Below are 12,272 nucleotides of genomic sequence, written 5' to 3' on the forward strand. Positions count from 1 at the left end.
CCGGCCAACTCTGGCACTATAAAAAGAGGCCTGCAGTGAGGGAGTCAGAGGCAGGGGGCGGGTGCAGCTTTTTATAGACAGTTTTGCGATGAGGAAGTTTATTAGCCAGCGACTGCACTAGGAACCAGGGCTGCTCGCTCTGCAAGAGGAAGAACAACGTTAAACCTCCTGGTAAATGATTCCACATGGAGACGCAGGGCAGTGCTGGTGGAAGTTAACTGTTTGTTGGTGACTGGGGGAAGGAGAGAGGGCGGGCCAGGGCGCAAGGCTCAACGGGCCAGGACGCTCCTCAATCCTCCATTAAAGAATTATGTGCCATCCAAAATCCTCCACTCTCCTTGTCCCACCACTCGCACCTCTCCAGTCCTCACCTTCGGGGCGGCGTGGCGGCTGGGGTAACGGTACCGTAGCGGTCAGCGTAACGCCATTACAGCACCAGCAACCCACGCTCCGTTCCCGCTACTCTTTCTGAGACTGTCCGCTCTCCCCGTGACCACGTGGGTTTCCACCGGGTGCTCTGGTTTCCTCCCACAGTCCAAAGACGCTAGGGTTAGTAGGCCGATTGGTTGCACGGGTAAAACTCAGCGGCGCGCTTTCGCTGGGCCCGCTAACCTGCTGTGCCTCCAAATTAAATTAAGCTGAACCCTGCCAATCCGGTGTTAGCCCGCCACCCACCTCGGTCTCCCCCTGCCATAGAGACCCCCACGTCAACCGCCCTACCAGGGAGGGAGTTGCAACCGCTTCCCAGGAAGCATCCCTCATGACCTCACCATATCTGCCCGTGTCCCTCAAAAATAGAGGGCTAGGTAATTTGTGCAGGCCGAAGGGCCTGTATGGTGCCTTAGGTTTTCTATGTTTCCAAAACCCGTCTTACCCACGTACCTGGCCAAGGCACAATTAGGCCATTCGGCCCATCAAACCCACTCTGCCATTCCAATCGTGGCCGATTTATTTTATTAGAATCACAAGGGGCACAGATCGGGTGAATGAAATTTCCCCCGGGCTGGGGAATGAAGAACTAGAGAACTGGTGCACAGGTTTAAGGTGAGAGGGGAGAGATTTAATAGGGACCCGAGAGGAACTTCTCCCACCCAGAAGGCAGTTTGTATATGGAATGAGCTACCAGAGGAAGTGGTTGAGGCAGGTACGTGAACGTTTTAAAGACACTCAGATAGGTACGTGGAGAGGGAAGGTTTAGAGCAGGGGTCCCAACCTGGGGTCCATGGACCCCTCAATAATGGTAGGGGTCAACGGCATAAATAATGTTGGGAACCCCTGGTTTAGAGGGATGCAGGCAAATGGACGGTCTTGGATGGGAATCTTGGTCAGCATACATGAGTTGGGCTGAAGGGTCTGTTTTCATAGCACATAACAAGGCCTTCCACAACGTCCCACATGTTAGGCTGGCTGGGAAGGTTAGATCTCAGGTGATCTAGGGTGGGCTAGCCAATTGGATGCAAACTCCCTTTATTTCCCCCCCCCCCCATATAGTCTTCCTTCTTTTTTTTCTATGATTAAGGAGCAGAATTAGGTTGCTCAGTCTGTCGGGCAAATTCTGCCATTCCATCATGGCTGATTTATTCTCCCTCGGCACCCCATTCTCCCGGCCTCTGACTAATCAATCTCCGCTTTAAATATACCCAACGACTTGGCCTCCCCTGCCGTCTGTGGCAGCAAATTCCACAGATTCATCGCCCTCCAGCTAAAGAAATTCTCCTGCGTCTGCTCTGAAGGTATGTCCCTCCATTCTGAGGCTGCGTCTACCACTATTGGGAACATCCTCTCCAACATCCAGTCTATCTCAGCCTTTCTACATTTAATAGGTTTCAATGGGATTCACCCCCACCATTCTCATTAACCCAGAGCCATCAAACGCTCCTCGACTATTAACCCTTTCATTCCCACAACCCTTCTCGTGAGCTTCCGCTGGATCCTCGCCAATGCCAGCAACCCTTTCCTAGATAAGGGGCCCAAAACTGCTCAAAATACTTCTAGTGCAGTCTGACCAATCTCCCCGGCATCTCATCCTAGCTTTTACATCCTATTCCTCTCGAAACGAACGGCAGCATTGCACTTGCCTTCCTTTGTACTGGCTCAAACCACGATCGAGCCCTTTTCCGCCCCAAGGACCCTCCAGCCAGCCCCCTCTCACCCGTATGGGCCCCAGCGGAGACGAGGTCTGCCAGCCCACCCCTCCCTCAGGAGGTCACGCTCCCGTTCCAGATCTGGAGCTGGTAAACCTCCTCCCAGCGCGGTTTCGTCCCGAGCGACACACACCAGGCGCTGGACCAACTCAGCATCTATGGGAATGAATAAGCAGTCAACGTTCTAGGCCGAGACCCTTCAGCAGGACTGGGAAGGAAGGGGGGAGGGTGGGGGAAGCCACCATTGTCGTCCTACTGTCAGCAGCAATTCCGCTGTTCCCTCCAGCGTAGCTGAAGGGAAAAAAGTGCTTTAATGGAACCGATATCTACGTGTTGAAACAGAGCACAGAGAAATGCCCTTCGGCCCAACTCGTCCCTGCTGACCAAGGGTCCTGCCTGGGCTCGTCATATCAATCCACATCTGCCCCATACACCTTTCCTCTCCTCTCCACGTGCCTGTCCGAGTGTCTCTTATATGTTGTCTGCGTACCTGCCTCAACCACTTCCTCTGGCAGCTCGTTCCACCCTCCGGGTACAAAAGTTGCCCCTCGGGTCTCCTTTAACCTGTGCTCTCTAGTTTCAGACTCCCCTCCCCCTGGGGAAAATTGACTGTGACCATCCAGCTCATCTACATCCTTCATGGTTTTACAAACCTCAGCCTCCTTCACTCCAAAGAAATCAGCCCCGGTCTGTCCAGCCTCTCAATCCTTCCAGTCCTGGGAACATCCTGGTGAATCTTTCCTGCCCCCTCTTTTGCCATAACAGGGACACCCTCAGGGTGGAGGAGTAACCTCCGACCTGATGGCAGGAATATCACTTTCTCACTCTGGTAAAAATATAAATTCTCCCTCTCCCCTCCTCTTCTACTCCCCACCCTGGCCTCTTACCCCTCCTCCTTCCCTTTCTCCCATGGTCCACTCTCCTCTCCTGTCAGACTCCTTCCTCCCCAGCCACTTACCTTTCCCACGCACCTGGCTTCACCCATCACCTTCCCACTATCCTCCTTCCCCTCCCACCCCACCACCTTCTGATTCTCCTTTCTTTTCCCGTGCTGAAGATTATTCTTGGCCCAAAACATTCCTCTCCATAGGTGCTGACTGACTTGTCGAATTCCTCCAGCATTTGGTGTATGTTACTTAATGACATCCTTCCCATAGCTGGGCGACCAGAACTGTACACACTACTGTGAGTGCGGCCTCACGGGTGTAACGGGATGTCCCAACTCCCATACTCAAGGCCAGCGTGCCAAACATCTTCTGCCACTTTCCGGGAACCGGGTACCTGTACCCCCGGGTCCCTCTGTTCTACAATAGTCCCAGGTTCCGGTTGCTAACTGTGTAAGTCCTGCCCTTTACTTCTCAAAGTACCACACTTCACATGCACTCGGTGGCCACTTCATTAGGTACCCCTGCTCATTAATGCAAAGATCCAATCAGCCAATCGGGTGGCAGCAAACTCAATGCATTAAAGCACACCGACACGGGCAAGAGGTTCAGTTGTTGCTCAGACCAAGCATGGGGAGGAAACGTTGCTTCAGTCCCTTTGACCGTGGAATGGTTGCTGGTGCCAGATGGGGAGGTTTGAGTATCGCAGGCCGTGCTGGGACTTTCATGCACAACAGTCTCCAGAGTTTACGGAGAAGGGTGCAAAAAGCAAAGAACGTCCAGCGAGCAGCAGTTCTGTGGGCAAAACACCTGGTTAATGAGAGAGGTCAGAGGAGAATGGCCAGACTGGATCAACCTAACAGGAAGGCAATGGTAACTCAAACAACGACGCGTCACAACAGTGGTGCACTGAAGAGCGTCTCCGAACACACAAAACATCGAACCTTGGAGCGAATGGACTACAGCAGAAGACCACAAGCATACACTCAGTGGTCAACTTTAATAGCTACAGGAGGTACCAAGTAAATTAAACCAACAACAGATATGAAAGGGCTATTCAGTCATAAGTTTCATGTCTTTGAAAAAGTACTTGAATTCAGCTTTGACGGCGAGAATTTTTTTTCAAATTGGAAAACCGTTCAGTCAATATGGTTGCTTTCACTAGTACACGCTCCCCATGTAAACGTCACGACGCAATTGCAACCTCCGTCCACAAGGGTGCAATGGTGTGACATGTTGACATAGCAATTCCTCATTCACCGAACTCCACAGATTTATAAATTCCAGCCATTTCTGGACTTAACTGATGAGGGAAATGATTAATTCAGAAGTAGAGCTGAGCTACAGTGAGCGTTCTGAAAAGAAGCCCCCGCGGGGTGGCGGATGGGGCTGAACCTCAGCGGAACGTCGTCATGCAACGCCAGCTTAATGACCAGAAGTCAGGTTGTCAGATCTCGGGCCGGGATTACTGTGGGAGAGATGCATGGGCAAAAGGCGTACAAACGGCGGTGTGGGGGGGGGGTGAATAGAGAGATGGTGGGGGCGAAGGGGAGAGAAATGGGAGAGGGGGAAGGAAAGAGAGACAGCAGGAGGGAGAAGACAGGAGAAATAAGGCCTCGAATCGCGAAGGATCAAAATGTAACGGGGGTGAGCCAGGCCACTTCTGAATTCTGGCTGCATTACACATGTCGAGCAGAGTATCCACCGCCCTCCTCACACTCCCACATTCCCATGTGCGGACTTAACCCCAGGTGTGCTGGACTGTCACAGGAAGCAAGAACAGGGGTTTGGGGGGGGGGGGGGGGAGAGGAGGGAGATCTTCCAGCCACACCACCACATTGCACAGCCCTCCCACCACAGACACCTCTCTCACTCTTCCCCTGACATCCTGCCCATCTGAACCCTACACTTTCCTCCTACCCCCTCTACCTGCACTCTACTTTCTCTCTCCCTCATCTTTTCATACTTGCCCCTCTTCCTCCAACTTTCTCCCTCACACTCTCACTACCCTTCTCACTGTATATCTTCATTCCTCGTCTCCCTGTCTGTCTGTCCCTCGCCCTGAGTCAGTGACCAGTGGTGTTTTTCGCTTGGTGATTTTTATAGATGACCTGGTCGAGGAAGTGGAGGGATGGGTTAGTAAATGTGCTGATGGACACAAAGGTTGGGGCTGTTGTGGATAGTGTGGAGGACTGTCAGAGGTTACAGCCGGCCATTGATAGGATGTAAAACTGGACTGAGAAGTGGCTGATGAGTTCAACCCAGATAAGTGTGAGGTGGTTCATTTTGGTAGGTCAAATACGATGGCAGAATATTGTATTAATGGTAAGACTCATGGCAGTGTGGAGGATCAGAGGGATTTTGGGGTTCAAGTCCATAAGACACTCAAAACTACTATGCAGGTTGTCTGCATGGTTAAGGTGGCATACGGTGCATTGGCCTTCATCAATCGTGGGATTGAGTTTAAGAGCTGAGGGGTAATGTTTCAGCTATATAGGACCCTGGTCATACCCCACTTGGAGTACTGTACTCAGTTCTGGTCGTCTCACTACGGGAAGGATGTGGAAACCATAGAAAGGGTGCAGAGGAGATTTACAAGGACGTTGCCTGGATTGGGGGAGCGTGCCTTATGAGAATAGGTTGAGTGAACTCGGCCTTTTCTCCTCGGAGCGACGGAGGATGAGAGGTGTTTAAGATGATGGGAGGCATTGATCGTGTGGATATTCAGAGGCTCATTCCCGGGGCTGAGATGGCGAGCACGAGAGGGCACAGATTTAAGGTGCTGGGGAGTAGGTACAGAGGAGATGTCAGGGGTAAGTTTTTTTACGCAGAGAGTGGTGCGTGGAATGGGCTGCCGGCGACGGTGGTGGAGACAGATACGATAGGGTCTTTTAAGAGACTCCTGGACAGGTACATGGAGCTTAGAAAAATAGAGGCTATGGGTAACCCTAGGTAATTTCTAAAGTAAGTACATGTTCAGCATGGCATTGTGCTGTAGGTTTTCTATGTTTCTATATTCTGTCTCTCACCCTCATCTCTCCCTGACACTTGTCACTCACCACCTATCTGTCCCTCTGCCTGTCACTCCTACTCTCTCCTCCACCCTGCATCTCCCTCTATCCCTACCTCCCTCTCCTTCTCACACTGCACCTCTCCCTCTCTCCCAGCCCATCCCTATGTCAGTCTGCCTGTTTCTCTCTCCTTGCTTTTCTCTACCCCTCACCCCCACCCCTCTCTCCCTGCCCTCCTCTTCCGCTCTGTCCCAGCCCGTCTTCTGCTGCCTCTCTCCCCCCCCACCACACCCATCTCTCTCTGCCAACCTGACTCTCCCTCTCCCTGTCTCGGTTCCTCCTCCTACCTGTCACCATCGCCCTACCTCTCCCTCCGTGCCCCCTCCATCTACCTCTCCCTCCGCCAACCCGACTCTCCCTCTTCCCATCTCCACGTCTTTCTCCCACCCGCACTTCACATTGTCCTCTCCCTCTCACCGTCTCTTCCTCTATATCCATCTCTCCCCCTCCACCTCCATACCTCCAACTCCCCCCATATTTTTCACTCCCTCCCTAACCATCTCTCCTTATGACCCAACCCTCTCTCCCCATCTTCACCACCTCTCTAACTGCCTCTCTCTCCCACTCCATCACTCTCCTATTCTCTCTACTCACCCTCTCCCTAGCCCAAACTGCAAATCCCTCTCCCCTCTCCCTCACCCTATCCCTACCTGTCTATCACTCGCCCCCTACCTGACCCCCTCCCCTACCCTCTACACGTGTGTGTGTGTGTGTGTCTCTCTCTCTCTCTCTCTCTCTGCATCCCACTTTCTACCTGTCCCTCCCTCCTCAACTGCATTTCCCTCCTCGCTCAGCCCGGCTCTCTCCGTCCCTCCACCCTTTTCTCCCTCAGTCTCCATACCTCTCTCTCTCTCTCCCCCCCTAAGTTCCCTATGTTTCCATCTTCCTCTCCCCAGTCTTCTCCCTCACTCCCACCTGATCCTTCCTCCCACCTCTCTCTCTATCCCTACCCATCTCTCTCCCTCCCAAACCGCCTCTCTCCCACTCCCAACCTGTCACTCTCTCCACTACCCCTCTCCCCATCCGTCTCCCTCTAGCTCCCCGTCTCCCTCACCCCTACCCCTCTCCCTCCCCTCCCTACCTCACGTCTCCCTCTCACACCCCTTCCTTTCCCTACCTGTGTGTGCCTCTCTCCCTCCTTGTCCCCCACTCCTCTGCCTATCTCCTACTCTCCGCACGCCTATCACTCTCCCCCCACCGTCTTTCTCTCCCCCAGCCTGTCTCTCTACCACTCTTCCCATCTCCACTCCCTCCCTGACCTTCCCTCCTCAGCCCATCATTCTCTCCCCTACCTCTCTCTTCCCCTCCCTGTCACCCTTCCTATTCGTCTCCCTCCCCTCACCCCAACTCTCTTCTTCTCCCTCCCTGTATCCGTCTCCCTATGTTTCTCTCCCTCTACCTGTCTCCCCCTCTCTCGCTTCTCATCCACTATCTCTACCCGCCTCTCTCTCTCTCCCCCTGAGTCTTCCCTCCTCGTCCCACCTGGCTTCTCTCTCCCTTTCTACCTGTCTGTCTCCCTCTCCTCTCCCTCCCTGTCCCATCTCACAACCTGTTTCCCTTTCCCTACCAGTTTCCCTCTCCCTGTCCCTCCCTCCCTCGTTCTCCCCTCCTGTCTCTAAATCTTTCACTCCATCCTTCTTGCTCGCTAAACGTCTTTCTCCCAACACCTATATATGAAGAAGTTTGTGAATCCATTACAATTACCTGGTTTTCTGCATTAATTACTCAAAATGAGGCTTATGCGTGGGAGGGGGGGGCTTTGGGTTTCTCGCGTTTAACCGTCGTTCATTCTTTGGGGCACTCCTCTGTTTTCGTGGATTTTTTGCAAAGAAAAAGGATGTATATTGTATACATTTCTCTGACATTAAATTGAACCTTTGATCATCTATCACAATAATGGACAAACGCAATCAGCCTAAACTAATAACACACAAACAATTGTAATTTTCATGTCTCTATTGAACACGTTGCTTAATCACTCACAGTCGAGACTGGAAAAAGTATTTCGAACCTCCTTTAGCAGCAATAACCTCCACCAAACCTTTCCTGTAGCTGCTGATCAGACTCACACAACAGCGAGGAGGAATTTTGGACCATCCCTCTGTGTTTCAGTTCGTTAACATTTCTGGAATACCTTCCATGAACAGCCCTCTTTGGGTCATGCCACGGCACCTCAGTTGGGTTCAGGTCTGGACTCTGACTTGGCCATTCCACGACACCCATTTTCTTCTTTTTAAATCGTTCTGTCGTCGATTTTTCCTTTTGTTTCGGATCACTGTCTTGTTGCATCATCCAACTCCTATTAGGCGGCAGGTGACGGACTGCTATCCCGACATTCTCCTGTGAAATGTCTTGAAACTATTTTGAATTCGTTGTTCCCTCGACGACTGCAAGCTGTCCAGGCCCTGAGGCAGCAAAGCAGCCCCAGACCACGATGCTCCTTCCACCACGCTTCACCGTTGGGACGAGGTTCTGGTGCTGGTGTGCGGTGCCCTTTTCCCTCCAAACATAGCAGTGTGCATTTCTGCCAAAAAGTTCAACTTTTGTCTCATCTGTCCACAGAACATTGTGGAACATCCAGGTGGTCTTCTGCAAACTTCAGACATGCAGCAATTTTTTTTTTGGAGAGTAGTGGCTTCCCCTGTGGTGTCTTTCCACGAACACCATTCTCATTCAGTGTTCTTCTTATAGTGGGCACATGAACTGAGACTTCAGCAAGTTCTAGAGATTTCTGCAGGTCTTTTGCTGTAACCCTTGGGTTCTTTGTCACCTCCTCCTTGGTGTGATCTTTGCAGGATGCCCACTCCGAGGGGGAGTAGCAACAGTACTGAGTTTCCTCCATCTGCAGACAATTTCTCTCACTCTGGACTGATGAACACTCCGGTCTTTAGAAAAGCCTTTTCCCGCTTCCTGCATCTCTACAATTCTTCTGAGGTCCTCTGACAGTTATTTTGATCGAGGTATGGTGCACGGAAACAGATCTTTCTTGAGAAAAGCAGGCTCTGACTTTGTGTGTCTATGTTTACAGGGCAGGGCACCTCCACCACCCTCAGCTCCAATCTCATCTCATTGTTTGGAAAGCCTGACTCCAAATAGCTTTTGTAGAAGGCGTTACCCGAGAGGTTCACATACTTTTTTTGAACTTGGACCGTGATTGTTTATGTGGTGCACTCAGTATTGACAAGAAGTACAATTGTTTGTGTATTATTCCCTGTCTCTACACCTCTTCCCCTCTCCCTACACCTCCCTCTTTCACTCTACACCTTTCTCTGATCCCCTTCTCCCTTTTATCACTCCCTCCCTCTCCAACTCCCCCTCCCTTCCTCTTCAAACCTCTCTCTGCTCCTCTCTTTCTCCCCCATCTCTGCTTCTGTACCTCTTTTTCTCCATGCCTCTTCTCTGTAAATCCCTCCCCACACCTCTTTTCACTCTCCAAACCTCCCTCTCTCGATTTGTCTCCCTAAACCCCTCTCGCTCTCTCTAAACCTCCCTCTACTCTTCTTTCTCGTTTTCTCTCTAAACCTCTCTCTCCAGACCACTTTCTCTCTCTAAACCACTGTCTCTGCACCTCTCTCCTCTCCCTCTCCTCTATAAATATCTCCCCCACTCACCTCTCCCTCCAATACCTCTTCCTCTACACACCTTCTCTCTACACAACTCCCTCCTTACCTCCCACCACACTGCCCTCCTCCTCTCCCTCTTTGCATCCTCTCTCTGCATCCCTGCCTTCTCTCTCTGCATCCCTCCCTCTCCATGCTCCCCCTCTTTCCCTCTCTCTGCATCTCTCTCCCCCTCCCCCTGTACCCCTCTCTCCCCCTGCACACCCCTCTCTCTCCCTCCCTACACCCATCCCCCTGCACCCCCTCTCTCTCCCCCTCTCCCTGCACCCATCCCCCTCCACCCCCTCTCACCCCTTGCTCCGCTCTCTCCCCCTCACCCCCTCTCCCTGCACCCCACTCTCTCCCCCCTACACCCATCCCCCTCCACCCCCTTTCTCTCCCCCTGCACCCTCCTCTTCCTGCACCCCCTGTACCACTCTCTCCCCCTCTCCCTGCACCTTTCTCCAACACCCCCTCTCTCCCCTGCACCCCTCCCCCTCCCTGCACCGTCCGCCCTCTCCCTCTCCCTGCACCTCTCTCTCTCTCCCTTGCACCGTCCCCCCTCTTCCCCCTCCCTACACCTCTCTCTCTCCCTGCACCTCTCTCTCTCTCTCCCCCTGCACCTCTCTCTCTCTCTCCCCCTCCCTGCACCTCTCTCCCCCTCACCCTGCACCCCTCTCCCTGTACCCCATTCTCTCCCCGTACACCCATCCCCCTCCACCCCCTTTCTCTCCCCCTGCACCCCCTCTTCCTGCACCCATCCCCTACAATAATCTCTCCCCTGCACCCTCTCCCTCTCCCTGCACCCTCCTCTTCCTGCACCCCCTGTACCACTCTCTCCCCCTCTCCCTGCACCTCTTTCTCCAACACCCCCTCTCTCTCCCCTGCACCCCTCCCCCTCCCTGCACCATCCGCCCTCTCTCCCTCTCCCTGCACCTCTCTCTCCCCTGCACCGTCCCCCCTCCTCCCCCTCCCTACACCTCTCTCTCTCCCCCTGCACCTCTCTCTCTCCCCTGCACCGTCCCCCCTCTTCCCCCTCCCTACACCTCTCTCTCCCCCTGCACCTCTCCCTGCACCCCTCTCCCTGTACCCCACTCTCTCCCCCCTACACCCATCCCCCTCCACCCCCTTTCTCTCCCCCTGCACCCTCTCCCTCTCCCTGCACCCCCTGTACCACTCTCTCCCCCTCTCTCTCCCCTGCACCCCTCCCCCCTCCCTGCACCATCCGCCCTCTCTCCCTCTCCCTGCACCTCTCTCTCCCCTGCACCGTCCCCCCTCCTCCCCCTCCCTGCACCTCTCTCTCTCCCCCTGCACCTCTCTCTCTCCCCTGCACCGTCCCCCCTCTTCCCCCTCCCTACACCTCTCTCCCCTGCACCTCTCTCTCCCCCTCCCTACACCTCTTCCCCCTCCCTGCACCTCTCTCTCTCCCTGCACCTCTCTCTCCCCCTGCACCGTCCCCCCTCTTCCCCCTCCCTACACCTCTCTCTCCCCTGCACCTCTCTCTCCCCCTCCCTACACCTCTTCCCCCTCCCTGCACCTCTCTCTCTCCCTGCACCTCTCTCTCCCCCTGCACCGTCCCCCCTCTTCCCCCTCCCTACACCTCTCTCTCCCCTGCACCTCTCTCTCCCCCTCCCTACACCTCTTCCCCCTCCCTGCACCTCTCTCTCCCCCTCCCTACACCTCTTCCCCCTCCCTGCACCTCTCTCTCTCCCTGCACCTCTCTCTCCCTCTGCACCTCTCTCTCTCCCCCTGCACCTCTCTCTCTCTCTCTCTCCCCCTGCACCTCTCTCTCTCCCTGCACCTCTCTCTCCCCCTGCACCTCTCTCTCTCTCTCTCCCCCTGCACCTCTCTCTCTCTCTCCCCCTGCACCTCTCTCTCTCACCCCCACCCCCCGCCCCCCTCTCGCTTTGTTTCTTTTTTTCGCTCTCGCGGCTTCATTGTCTCCCTCTCTCCCTCTCCCCTCCCACCCGAAACCTCTTTGTCCTCTTCCCTCCCCTTCCCCCAACCACTCACTCCCTCCGTCCCACCGGCCGGCAACTCACCGGGCCGTCCCGGTTCGCCGGGACGCGCTGGTTGCGGCGCCCGTCCGTGGAACGAGAAGTGCATCGCCCGGGGTGGCGGCGGGGGCGGCGGCGGCGTTGACGGGGGCTCCCGCGGGCTGCTCGCTCCGTCCGGCCGCCGAGGGGCTTGGCTGAGCGGGACGCAGCTGGGACGATTCCCTCTCATCTCCTCTTCCCGAAGCCATCGACCATGCCAGCAGCCACCATTCCCGACTACACTCCCCCCCTCTCCCTCTTATTCTTCAAACGTTTTCTATATATAAATTTATTTTATACACAATGCATCTGCAAGCCTCCCTTTGCTCCTCGCCCGCCTTCCTGACGTCAGGCACGATTGGCAGATCCACTTCCAAAACTTTTCTCCCCCCAGCTGAACAAGGACTTGGGATGGGTCCCACAGTCCTTGTCTTAAAGGAGCCCCGCACCCTGACCGGGGCGCCGAGTGCTCTGTCTCTGCGTTTTAACTGCCGCCTGTCTCGTCCTGACGTTGCCCGGAGTTAACGGAATCAGAATC

The sequence above is a fragment of the Hypanus sabinus genome, chromosome 24 (assembly GCF_030144855.1).
Source record: "Hypanus sabinus isolate sHypSab1 chromosome 24, sHypSab1.hap1, whole genome shotgun sequence".
Taxonomy (NCBI): Eukaryota; Metazoa; Chordata; class Chondrichthyes; order Myliobatiformes; family Dasyatidae; genus Hypanus; species Hypanus sabinus.